We start from the raw sequence: 13,119 nt of genomic DNA, 5'->3' as shown, positions 1-13,119 counted from the left end.
ATATAAAAAAATTATATATATATATATATATATATATATATATATATATATATATATATATATATATATATATATATTTATTTATTTATTTATTGGTAGCATTCTTTCTTGCAAACATATATTGTTAAATATGACCGAAAGGGTAAGATTAATGATTCTAACAGGAATCTTCTCAATATTTCTTACGTTTTTCTTCACTGTCGATTGAAGTTGAAAAATTAACTCTCCAAAGTTCATTTTTACATTTTATTTATTGTCTGACGACTAGAGATGCATTTCGCAAGGTACACCTTACATTTTCAAAGACAATTTTACCGTGTTTAACATCGAATTATATTCTCTTTGGGTGAGATGGTAAACAACAAGTGGATGAATGGCATAACATATGGGTATTAATTGAGTATCAACTATATCAGTGTATAAATGTATCAGGGGTATTAATTGGATATTAAATGTATCCTTAGGAAGGGTCATTGGATGCAGTCTCTGCGTTGGCTCTGGGTCTTGAAGTGGGTTGAATGTAATTATGTGTTAGCTGGTTGTTGACTGCTGGTCTGGACTTCTTAATATGTAGTGCCTCGCTGATGTCCAGTCTCCTGCTGTCGTTATATCTGTCGACTATTTCAGTGTTGTTTGTCAAGATGTCTCTGGTGATGATCTGGTTGTGTAAGGAAATTATGTGTTACTTGATGGAGCCTTGTTTGTGCATTGTTAATCGCCTAGAGAGAGACGTCGTTGTTTTGCTTAAATGCTGAGATCGTTGGGGCTGACAGTCTCCAAGTGGGCATGTGAAGGCATAGACGACGTTAGTCTCTCATAAGAAGTTTTACTTGGTGTCTGGAGTGTTTTTCATAAGCAAGTTGGCTGTCGTCTTGTTTTTGTAGTAAATTGTTAATTGCATCTTCCGATTGTTGTCTGTGGGGAATAGCGTTCCTTTCAAAATATCTTTCAGGACACTTTCCTCCGTTTTATAGACCGTGGGAAAGAAGTTCCTGTACAACAATCTAATAGGAGGTACATGTGTTTGATTCTTCAAACGATGCATGGCGTGTCACTTTTTAATAACAAAATGGCGTCATTAAAAAGGAAGGCGAACCCTCATCAAGGCCCTTGTGGATTTGTCCATTTTTTTTTTTTTTTTTTTTTTGAGATATATACAAGAGTTGTTACATTCTTGTACAGCCACTAGTACGCGTAGCGTTTCGGGCAGGTCCCTGGAATACGATCCCCTGCCGCGAAGAATCGTTGTTACAACCAAGTACACATTTTACTGTTGCGTTAAACAGAGGCTACAGTTAAGGATTTGCGCGCCCAGTAAATCCTCCCCGGCCAGGATACGAACCCATGACAAAGCGTTCGCGGAACGCCAGGCGAGTGTCTTACCACTACACCACAGAGACATTTGTACTCAGTTTGTATGTAATGTATTTAATAGGCTACAGTATAGTGGATATTAGTAATTTGGAGCATACGAGCACAGGAGGCAGGCTGGGGGGGGGGGGGTGTCACAATCCAACAGGTGGCAGACTGGGGGTGTCACAATCCAACAGGTGGCAGACTGGGGGTGTCACAATCCAACAGGTGGCAGACTGGGGGTGTCACAATCCAACAGGTGGCAGACTGGGGGTGTCACAATCCAACAGGTGGCAGACTGGGGGTGTCACAATCCAACAGGTGGCAGACTGGGGGTGTCACAATCCAACAGGTGGCAGACTGGGGGTGTCACAATCCAACAGGTGGCAGACTGGGGGTGTCACAATCCAACAGGTGGCAGACTGGGGGTGTCACAATCCAACAGGTGGCAGACTGGGGGTGTCACAATCCAACAGGTGGCAGACTGGGGGTGTCACAATCCAACAGGTGGCAGACTGGGGGTGTCACAATCCAACAGGTGGCAGACTGGGGGTGTCACAATCCAACAGGTGGCAGACTGGGGGTGTCACAATCCAACAGGTGGCAGACTGGGGGTGTCACAATCCAACAGGTGGCAGACTGGGGGTGTCACAATCCAACAGGTGGCAGACTGGGGGTGTCACAATCCAACAGGTGGCAGACTGGGGGTGTCACAATCCAACAGGTGGCAGACTGGGGGTGTCACAATCCAACAGGTGGCAGACTGGGGGTGTCACAATCCAACAGGTGGCAGACTGGGGGTGTCACAATCCAACAGGTGGCAGACTGGGGGTGTCACAATCCAACAGGTGGCAGACTGGGGGTGTCACAATCCAACAGGTGGCAGACTGGGGGTGTCACAATCCAACAGGTGGCAGACTGGGGGTGTCACAATCCAACAGGTGGCAGACTGGGGGTGTCACAATCCAACAGGTGGCAGACTGGGGGTGTCACAATCCAACAGGTGGCAGACTGGGGGTGTCACAATCCAACAGGTGGCAGACTGGGGGTGTCACAATCCAACAGGTGGCAGACTGGGGGTGTCACAATCCAACAGGTGGCAGACTGGGGGTGTCACAATCCAACAGGTGGCAGACTGGGGGTGTCACAATCCAACAGGTGGCAGACTGGGGGTGTCACAATCCAACAGGTGGCAGACTGGGGGTGTCACAATCCAACAGGTGGCAGACTGGGGGTGTCACAATCCAACAGGTGGCAGACTGGGGGTGTCACAATCCAACAGGTGGCAGACTGGGGGTGTCACAATCCAACAGGTGGCAGACTGGGGGTGTCACAATCCAACAGGTGGCAGACTGGGGGTGTCACAATCCAACAGGTGGCAGACTGGGGGTGTCACAATCCAACAGGTGGCAGACTGGGGGTGTCACAATCCAACAGGTGGCAGACTGGGGGTGTCACAATCCAACAGGTGGCAGACTGGGGGTGTCACAATCCAACAGGTGGCAGACTGGGGGTGTCACAATCCAACAGGTGGCAGACTGGGGGTGTCACAATCCAACAGGTGGCAGACTGGGGGTGTCACAATCCAACAGGTGGCAGACTGGGGGTGTCACAATCCAACAGGTGGCAGACTGGGGGTGTCACAATCCAACAGGTGGCAGACTGGGGGTGTCACAATCCAACAGGTGGCAGACTGGGGGTGTCACAATCCAACAGGTGGCAGACTGGGGGTGTCACAATCCAACAGGTGGCAGACTGGGGGTGTCACAATCCAACAGGTGGCAGACTGGGGGTGTCACAATCCAACAGGTGGCAGACTGGGGGTGTCAAAGAAAAATGAGACACTCCTGATTGTACAAAAGCCTTCACCAGCACCATCTGGCGACTACAAAATCCTACCCCACCCCCTCTCCCCTTCCTCCCCCCCCCCCCCCTCTCTCACACCCCACTTCATCACCCCTCCTTTGGCGGGAACTCCCCCCCCCCCTGCCCCCAACGGAACATTCTACTTCACAGACAATTCCCTCTGCCAACCTTGCCCTGGGCCCTTCAGAGTCTTCCTTGCTAAATTTCTGTCAGAAATCGATCACTCAACATCAGCTGGTGGATGTTACTGTGCAATATGGTGCTATTTACACAGCAGCAACCGCGGGTGTAGGGACGGGGGACACAGCTGGCATTGCAAGGCTAGGCAGGTCACACTCACAGCTGCTCAGGTCAGAGGTCAGGCGGAGGTGAAAGGCACTCATGCCTCCAAACTAAGACAGAATATTATCCATGTCGACTCGAGCAAAGATTTGTGAGCACTTTTACTCGCTCTGTTCGACCTTTCCATCGTGTGGACGGTAGCTGGCTGTGTAAACACTGGCTGGCTTGACCCGTCACGCGCGTCTGTGTCGTCAGGCTGTGTTACCACAGCCGCGAGGCGTTACCTCATGGAAATCATCCATGAAAATGATTTTAAGGTCTAAAAAGTTTCCCCGATTTGAATTTCCCGCCAAAACGCACTGCCTTAGACCATCAATTTCAGTCCAATAGATTTTATGGTCAAAAATAATACATACGGGAAATTGCCGGCATTTTCAACTTCTATTGTGGGAACCGACCTGTGAGATTTATATTTAATTTATATGAATTTATATTTACGTTAATTTATATACTTCGATAGCAATTTGTATAATGTTAAGTGGACTGTATTTCTGCAATAATCTCAATCTCACAAATCGATCCTCTACACATTAGGGGGGTTATTAAATTAATATATATGCAGCCAATCAAACTACAGTAACTACATACATTGATGAGGTTCCTTATCTTATAGTACAGCAGGTTAGTCCACCAGGTATAACTAGGGTGTAGACACCAAATTATCCTCTTTGAGGCAGCTTCCATCACCCAGTAACTGGTGCACAAAATCTTGCTTCCTCGTCTTGACCTGTCAAAAGTGCGCTAGCTGTGAAGCCAGATACCTATATATGACAAGTATATCAGAGAAAACAGTACATGGAACATGAAGACCTGGCTTAATTACCTTTAGTTTGAGGCGATTTCGCGATCTAACCGGGTCACCCTATATCCTGACATTAATGGCCATAAATGAATGATAAACGGGTTTCGGATAGACACTTAACTTGAATTGTAGACATCGTGTTGGAGATGGTACCTTTGGTTTCCATAACACTACGTCCAAGTAAAATTAACAGGAGCCGTATTTGCTCCCGTGTGCCTCTGGTCTCGTATACAATGGCTGTTTAACACTCCATACTATTGACGTTACTGGCCGACATTGTCCAGAATGATAGGAGCCGAATTTGCTCCACACGTCTCGGAGGTGACACAACAATGGCTCCCTCCTTCCTCCCTGACGCCTGGCCTACTTTGTCCAGATTTCAGAAAGTGATAGAAGGGTCACATTTACTCTACTTTAATATTGATAATTAAGTTAATTTATATAAGATGTTTTTATGATGGTAAAGTCCAAAGACTAATGTATTTAAGAATAATTCCCAGCAGAATAGCTGGTGAATTATAATAGTATGTGGTGATGATATCCCGTTTACTTTAGATGGTAATTCCACTACAAGTTACGTTTTCTATGGGTAACTTGTTTATACAACACAGCTATTATCTGTATGATTATTAAATGGTGTCGGATTTTCCGACATCTATCGTCGGTGACTATCTGGATGGGAGGTCCTGGCAGTAGTAGTTCTCCAAGCCTGTGCTTGGGGAGAGCTTTTAGTAGATTTGTGAGAGCTTGGTCCAACAGGCTGTTGCCTGGAGCGACCGGCAGGCCCGCATATCCACCACAGCCTGGTTGGTACGGCACTTACTACAGAAATCTGCCCAATTTTTCCATGAAGACTTCCACTTTTGTTCCGGCAATATTTCTCATACTTGCTGGGAGGATATTGACCAACCGTGGACCTCTGAGGTTCATGCAGTGTTCCCTGATTGTGTCTACTCTTCACTGGCTCTATTCTGCATTTCCTTCCATATCGTTCACTCTCGAATGTTATTTTATTACGCAAATGTGGGACCTGGCCCTCCAGTATTTTCCATGTACTTTCTAGAAAGAAGAGAAAGAGGGTATCAAATAGGGAGTACATTTCCAGACGATCCCAATAGTCGAGTTGCCTTATCGTGTTGGATAATTTCTTTCAAATAAAGCTTAAATGTAGTTAATCTAACTTTCGTGTACAATAAAAACAAGAATTTGCCAAAAAATTAATAAAGGTGGACTCGAGTCCTTAAGTCATCTAGCTGTCAAAGACAAAATTAGAGATGTGTGTGTATATTTTATTATATATATATATATATATATATATATATATATATATATATATATATATATATATATATTATATATATATATATGTCGTACCTAGTAGCCAGAACGCATTTCTCGGCCTACTATGCAAGGCCCGATTTGCCTAATAAGCCAAGTTTTCCTGAATTAATATATTTTCTCTAATTTTTTTATTATGAAATGATAAAGCTAACCATTTCATTATGTATGAGGTCAATTATATTTTATTGGAGTTAAAATTAACGTAGATATATGACCGAACCTAACCAACCCTACCTAACCTAACCTAACCTATCTTTATAGGTTTGGTTAGGTAGCAGAAAAAGTTAGGTTAGGTTAGGTTTGGTAGGTTAGGTTGTCGAAAAACAATTCATGAAAACTTGGCTTATTAGGCAAATCGGGCCTTGCATAGTAGGCTGAGAAGTGCGTTCTGGCTACTAGGTACGACATATTATATATATATATATATATATATATATATATATATATATATATATATATATATATATATATATATATATATATATATATGTCGTACCTAGTAGCCAGAACTCACTTCTCAGCCTACTATGCGAGGCCCGATTTTCCTAATAAGCCAAGTTTTACTGAATTAATATATTTTCTCTAATTTTTTTCTTATGAAATGATAAAGCTACCCATTTCATTATGTATGAGGTCAATTTTTTTTTATTGGAGTTAAAATTAACGTAGATATATGACCGAACCTAACCAACCCTACCTAACCTAACCTAACTTATCTATAGGTTAGGTTAGGTTAGGTAGCCGAAAACGTTAGGTTAGGTTAGGTAGGTTTGGTTGTCGAAAAAACATTAATTCATGAAAACTAGGCTTATTAGGCAAATCAGGCCTTGCATAGTAGGCTGAGAAGTGAGTTCTGGCTACTAGGTACATATATATATATATATATATATATATATATATATATATATATATATATATATATATATATTTATATATATAAAGTTGTAACTATATCTTAGAGCACCTCTAAGTTAAACGTTTGGCTCGGGGTGAGCGAGGCACCGTACCCCGTACCGGGTGAGCGAGGCAGCGTACCGGGTGAGCGAGGCACCGTACCGGGTGAGCGAGGCACCGTACCGGGTGAGCGAGGCACCGTACCGGGTGAGCGAGGCACCGTACCGGGTGAGCGAGGCACCGTACCGGGTGAGCGAGGCACCGTACCGGGTGAGCGAGGCACCGTACCGGGTGAGCGAGGCACCGTACCGGGTGAGCGAGGCACCGTACCGGGTGAGCGAGGCACCGTACCGGGTGAGCGAGGCACCGTACCGGGTGAGCGAGGCACCGTACCGGGTGAGCGAGGCACCGTACCGGGTGAGCGAGGCACCGTACCGGGTGAGCGAGGCACCGTACCGGGTGAGCGAGGCACCGTACCGGGTGAGCGAGGCACCGTACCCCGTACCGGGTGAGCGAGGCACCGTACCCCGTACCGGGTGGGCGAGGCAGCGAACCCCGTACCGGGTGGGCGAGGCAGCGAACCCCGTACCGGGTGGGCGAGGCAGCGAACCCCGTACCGGGTGGGCGAGGCAGCGAACCCCGTACCGGGTGGGCGAGGCAGCGAACCCCGTACCGGGTGGGCGAGGCAGCGAACCCCGTACCGGGTGAGCGAGGCAGCGAACCCCGTACCGGGTGAGCGAGGCAGCGAACCCCGTACCGGGTGAGCGAGGCAGCGAACCCCGTACCGGGTGAGCGAGGCAGCGAACCCCGTACCGGGTGAGCGAGGCAGCGAACCCCGTACCGGGTGAGCGAGGCAGCGAACCCCGTACCGGGTGAGCGAGGCAGCGAACCCCGTACCGGGTGAGCGAGGCAGCGAACCCCGTACCGGGTGAGCGAGGCAGCGAACCCCGTACCGGGTGAGCGAGGCAGCGAACCCCGTACCGGGTGAGCGAGGCAGCGAACCCCGTACCGGGTGAGCGAGGCAGCGAACCCCGTACCGGGTGAGGGAGGCAGCGAACCCCGTACCGGGTGAGCGAGGCAGCGTACCCCGTACCGGGTGAGCGAGGCAGCGTACCCCGTACCGGGTGAGCGAGGCAGCGTACCCCGTACCGGGTGAGCGAGGCAGCGTACCCCGTACCGGGTGAGCGAGGCAGCGTACCCCGTACCGGGTGAGCGAGGCAGCGTACCCCGTACCGGGTGAGCGAGGCAGCGTACCCCGTACCGGGTGAGCGAGGCAGCGTACCCCGTACCGGGTGAGCGAGGCAGCGTACCCCGTACCGGGTGAGCGAGGCAGCGTACCCCGTACCGGGTGAGCGAGGCAGCGTACCCCGTACCGGGTGAGCGAGGCAGCGTACCCCGTACCGGATGAGCGAGGCAGCGTACCCCGTACCGGGTGAGCGAGGCAGCGAACCCCGTACCGGGTGAGCGAGGCAGCGAACCCCGTACCGGGTGAGCGAGGCACCGTACCCTGTACCGGGTGAGCGAGGCACCGTACCCTGTACCGGGTGAGCGAGGCACCGTACCCTGCACCATAACCTGGGTACACTTAACACTGATCTTACACACTCCAGCACCTGGGAGTCTTCAAGACATGCCTGGCACCATCTTTATAAACACACACTAGACATCAGTCATATTTAGCCTCGAGGCCGAAGCATGAAGAGTCACACCCAGAGTGACCTTTGACCTCAGACTCTTACCTTGTTCCTGAAAGTGAATTAACACCATCACTGATGACCTTTCAGTCCCGTTCTCTCTTCTCTGCCGCCTGTCTGTCTGTATACCATCGTGTCTGTGCCATGTGGCGTCTGTTTCTGTACGTCATCTTGTTCTTCTATCTCCACCTGTCTCTACTTTTACCTATCATTCCATCCCATTCTTTTCTTACCATTTTCATCCCTCCCTTATCTACCTTCCTAACCTACCTTCACCTCTACCCTCACTCCTCGCCCTCAAATTCTTTCACTTTCCCCGCATAAAAAAAGCTCACATTAATCTAGAATTTGTAGCCAGGAACTTTGAAAATAATGAGCTCTTCCCGCTCGCTAAATCCAGTTATATACGATGGGGGGGCTCCGGCGCAGACGGGCAGGGGGGGGGGCTCTGGCGCAGACGAGCAGGGGGGGGGGCTCTGGCGCAGACGGCCCGGGCAGGGGGCTCCGGCGCAGACGGGCAGGGCTCTGGCGCAGATATCAATGACTACTAAGCAGGACAGTGATCAGAGGCGCAAAGTGCGCTGGGACATGTATCCCGGAGGGTCGTGTCTCTTGGCCAACAGTTAAACACATCAAAAAGTTACTTTTCACAGAAATATAAACAACTTTAATAGACGGTTTAATAAACATTGAGGCTATTGATATATACAGTTTCTCTCCATATAAGTAAAGGGGGGGGGGCGACCTGCTCTCCTCCCTCGACTCCTTGATATACTTCTTTCCTTTCATCCTCCCCCACGGAGGGGAAGGGGGTACGAATGCCTCCCCACAGGGGGGGGGGAGGGGTACGAATGCCTCCCCACGGGGTAGGGTAGAGGGGTAAAAAGCCCTCTCCAGCTTGTGTGGATACCTTATGTGGCTTCCGGGGATCAACAGCCCCATGGCCCGGTCTCTGACCAGGCCTCCCGGTTGGTCGTCTGGCTACAAAGAAAACGAAACTATGGCCACAAAAAAAAAACAAAGTATGGCCACAAAATGAACAAATTTAGAATGAAGAAACCAGGATAAATATTGATTCGGAAATAGGGTTACCACGTAACGTGACAGAGGCGCGGTGGAAGGGTTACGTAACACCTGTTCCATAACATAAAGAAATGAAAGACATGGTAACAAAAACATGAAGGTAAACGACCCACAAACGGTTTAAAAACAAAAGGTAGTCAGGATCAATCGTTTAGATGTCTGTGTCTCCCGTTTAACTACGGTTACCAGCATCTATGAGCTCAGTCTATCGAGGCCACCACGGCATGTGTGAGCTCAATCTATCGATCACACCCGCACCTAGAAGTAGGAGATCGGGAGGTGGAGCAATGGTTGGGGGGAGGTGGGGCAATGGTTGGGGGGAGGTGGGGCAATGGTTGGGGGGACGTGGAGCAATGGTTGGGGGGAGGTGGGGCAATGGTTGGGGGGAGGTGGAGCAATGGTTGGGGGGAGGTGGAGCAATGGTTGGGGGGAGGTGGAGCAATGGTTTGGGGGGAGGTGGAGCAATGGTTTGGGGGGAGGTGGAGCAATGGTTTGGGGGGAGGTGGAGCAATGGTTGGGGGGAGGTGGAGCAATGGTTGGGGGGAGGTGGAGCAATGGTTGGGGGGAGGTGGGGCAATGGTTGGGGGGAGGTGGAGCAATGGTTGGGGGGAGGTGGGGCAATGGTTGGGGGGAGGTGGAGCAATGGTTGGGGGGAGGTGGAGCAATGGTTGGGGGGAGGTGGAGCAATGGTTGGGGGGAGGTGGAGCAATGGTTGGGGGGAGGTGGAGCAATGGTTGGGGGGAGGTGGAGCAATGGTTGGGGGGAGGTGGGGCAATGGTTGGGGGGAGGTGGAGCAATGGTTGGGGGGGAGGTGGAGCAATGGTTTGGGGGGAGGTGGAGCAATGGTTAGGGGGAGGTGGGGCAATGGTTGGGGGGAGGTGGGGCAATGGTTGGGGGGAGGTGGAGCAATGGTTGGGGGGAGGTGGAGCAATGGTTGGGGGAAGTGGAGCAATGGTTGGGGGAAGTGGAGCAATGGTTGGGGGGAGGTGGAGCAATGGTTGGGGGGAGGTGGGGCAATGGTTGGGGGGAGGTGGGGCAATGGTTGGGGGGAGGTGGGGCAATGGTTGGGGGGAGGTGGAGCAATGGTTGGGGGAAGTGGAGCAATGGTTGGGGGGAGGTGGGGCAATGGTTGGGGGGAGGTGGAGCAATGGTTGGGGGAGGTGGGGCAATGGTTGGGGGGAGGTGGGGCAATGGTTGGGGGGAGGTGGGGCAATGGTTGGGGGGAGGTGGGGCAATGGTTGGGGGGAGGTGGGGCAATGGTTGGGGGGAGGTGGGGCAATGGTTGGGGGGAGGTGGGGCAATGGTTGGGGGGAGGTGGGGCAATGGTTGGGGGGAGGTGGGGCAATGGTTGGGGGGAGGTGGGGCAATGGTTGGGGGGAGGTGGAGCAATGGTTGGGGGGAGGTGGGGCAATGGTTGGGGGGAGGTGGGGCAATGGTTGGGGGGAGGTGGGGCAATGGTTGGGGGGAGGTGGAGCAATGGTTGGGGGGAGGTGGGGCAATGGTTGGGGGGAGGTGGGGCAATGGTTGGGGAAGTGGAGCAATGGTTGGGGAAGTGGAGCAATGGTTGGGGGGAGGTGGGGCAATGGTTGGGGGGAGATGGGGCAATGGTTGGGGAGGTGGAGCAATGGTTGGGGGGAGGTGGAGCAATGGTTGGGGGGAGGTGGAGCAATGGTTGGGGGGAGGTGGAGCAATGGTTGGGGGAAGTGGAGCAATGGTTGGGGGAAGTGGAGCAATGGTTGGGGTAAGTGGAGCAATGGTTGGGGGGAGGTGGAGCAATGGTTGGGGGGAGGTGGAGCAATGGTTGGGGGGAGGTGGAGCAATGGTTGGGGGGAGGTGGAGCAATGGTTGGGGGAAGTGGAGCAATGGTTGGGGGAAGTGGAGCAATGGTTGGGGGGAAGTGGAGCAATGGTTGGGGAAGTGGAGCAATGGTTGGGGGGAAGTGGAGCAATGGTTGGGGGGAGGTGGAGCAATGGTTGGGGGGAGGTGGAGCAATGGTTGGGGGGAGGTGGAGCAATGGTTGGGGGGAGGTGGGGCAATGGTTGGGGGGAGGTGGAGCAATGGTTGGGGGGAGGTGGAGCAATGGTTGGGGGGAGGTGGAGCAATGGTTGGGGGGAGGTGGAGCAATGGTTGGGGGGAGGTGGAGCAATGGTTGGGGGGAGGTGGAGCAATGGTTGGGGGGAGGTGGAGCAATGGTTGGGGGGAGGTGGAGCAATGGTTGGGGGGAGGTGGAGCAATGGTTGGGGGGAGGTGGAGCAATGGTTGGGGGGAGGTGGAGCAATGGTTGGGGGGAGGTGGAGCAATGGTTGGGGGGAGGTGGAGCAATGATTGGGGGGAGGTGGAGCAATGGTTGGGGGGAGGTGGAGCAATGGTTGGGGGGAGGTGGAGCAATGGTTGGGGGGAGGTGGAGCAATGGTTGGGGGGAGGTGGAGCAATGGTTGGGGGGAGGTGGAGCAATGGTTGGGGGGAGGTGGGGCAATGGTTGGGGGGAGGTGGAGCAATGGTTGGGGGGAGGTGGAGCAATGGTTGGGGGGAGGTGGAGCAATGGTTGGGGGGAAGTGGAGCAATGGTTGGGGGGAAGTGGAGCAATGGTTGGGGAAGAGTGGGGTGTAACGATGGGATGGCATGGTAAAGTTAGGAGCTGTGAAAGCGGAGGAGGAATTGCAAAGGGAAGAGGAATGGAAGGGGAGAGAGGTGGTGGAATATGAGTGGGGGAGCAAGAGTGAGGGGGGGTGGCAAGAGTGAGGGGGGGTGGCAAGAGTGAGGGGGGGTGGCAAGAGTGAGGGGGGGTGGCAAGAGTGAGGGGGGGTGGCAAGAGTGAGGGGGGGTGGCAAGAGTGAGGGGGGGTGGCAAGAATGAGGGGGGGTGGCAAGAATGAGGGGGGGTGGCAAGAATGAGGGGGAGTGGCAAGAGTGAGGGGGAGTGGCAAGAGTGAGGGGGGGTGGCAAGAGTGAGGGGGGGTGGCAAGAGTGAGGGGGGGTGGCAAGAGTGAGGGGGGGTGGCAAGAGTGAGGGGGGGTGGCAAGAGTGAGGGGGGGTGGCAAGAGTGAGGGGGGGGTGGCAAGAGTGAGGGGGGTGGCAAGAGTGAGGGGGGGTGGCAAGAGTGAGGGGGGGTGGCAAGAGTGAGGGGGTGTGGCAAGAATGAGGGGGGGGGCAAGAGTGAGGGGGAGTGGCAAGAGTGAGGGGGGTGGCAAGAGTGAGGGGGGGTGGCAAGAATGAGGGGGAGTGGCAAGAATGAGGGGGAGTGGCAAGAATGAGGGGGAGTGGCAAGAATGAGGGGGAGTGGCAAGAGTGAGGGGGAGTGGCAAGAGTGAGGGGGGGTGGCAAGAGTGAGGGGGGGTGGCAAGAGTGAGGGGGGGGTGGCAAGAGTGAGGGGGGGTGGCAAGAGTGAGGGGGTGTGGCAAGAGTGAGGGGGTGTGGCAAGAGTGAGGGGGGGTGGCAAGAGTGAGGGGGGGGTGGCAAGAGTGAGGGGGGTGGCAAGAGTGAGGGGGGGGGTGGCAAGAGACGGGAAGGAGGGGGGGGGCAGGCGGAGTTGAGAACACATGACTGCCCATAACATCATTGGCAGCCTAGGCCAAATATGCCGAAAATGAGGGAGCAGTGAAGTATTACCCCCTCCTCCCCCCTCCCCCTCCTCCCACCTCTCCCCCTCCCCATCTCTGCCTTTAGCGTGGCTTGTTATGGTCTGGCTGAATGGCTGTTCATTCTCAAGACATTAATATTGATAACGCGATCAAATGAACACAAA

At 52.5% G+C, this 13,119-nt stretch overlaps 1 protein-coding gene across 5 annotated transcripts in view; it reads right to left on the bottom strand.

The window, feature by feature from the left end:
• Positions 1 to 13,119, bottom strand: part of LOC123751720 (calponin-3) — a 141,329-nt gene that overhangs the window by 15,763 nt on the left and 112,447 nt on the right. The gene's annotated exons all lie outside the window — the stretch shown is intronic.

The sequence above is a fragment of the Procambarus clarkii genome, chromosome 4 (genome assembly GCF_040958095.1).
Source record: "Procambarus clarkii isolate CNS0578487 chromosome 4, FALCON_Pclarkii_2.0, whole genome shotgun sequence".
In the NCBI taxonomy this organism is placed as follows: Eukaryota; Metazoa; Arthropoda; class Malacostraca; order Decapoda; family Cambaridae; genus Procambarus; species Procambarus clarkii.
Note: the sequence above shows the minus strand (reverse complement) of the source record. Positions and strands in the feature narration are given on the sequence as shown.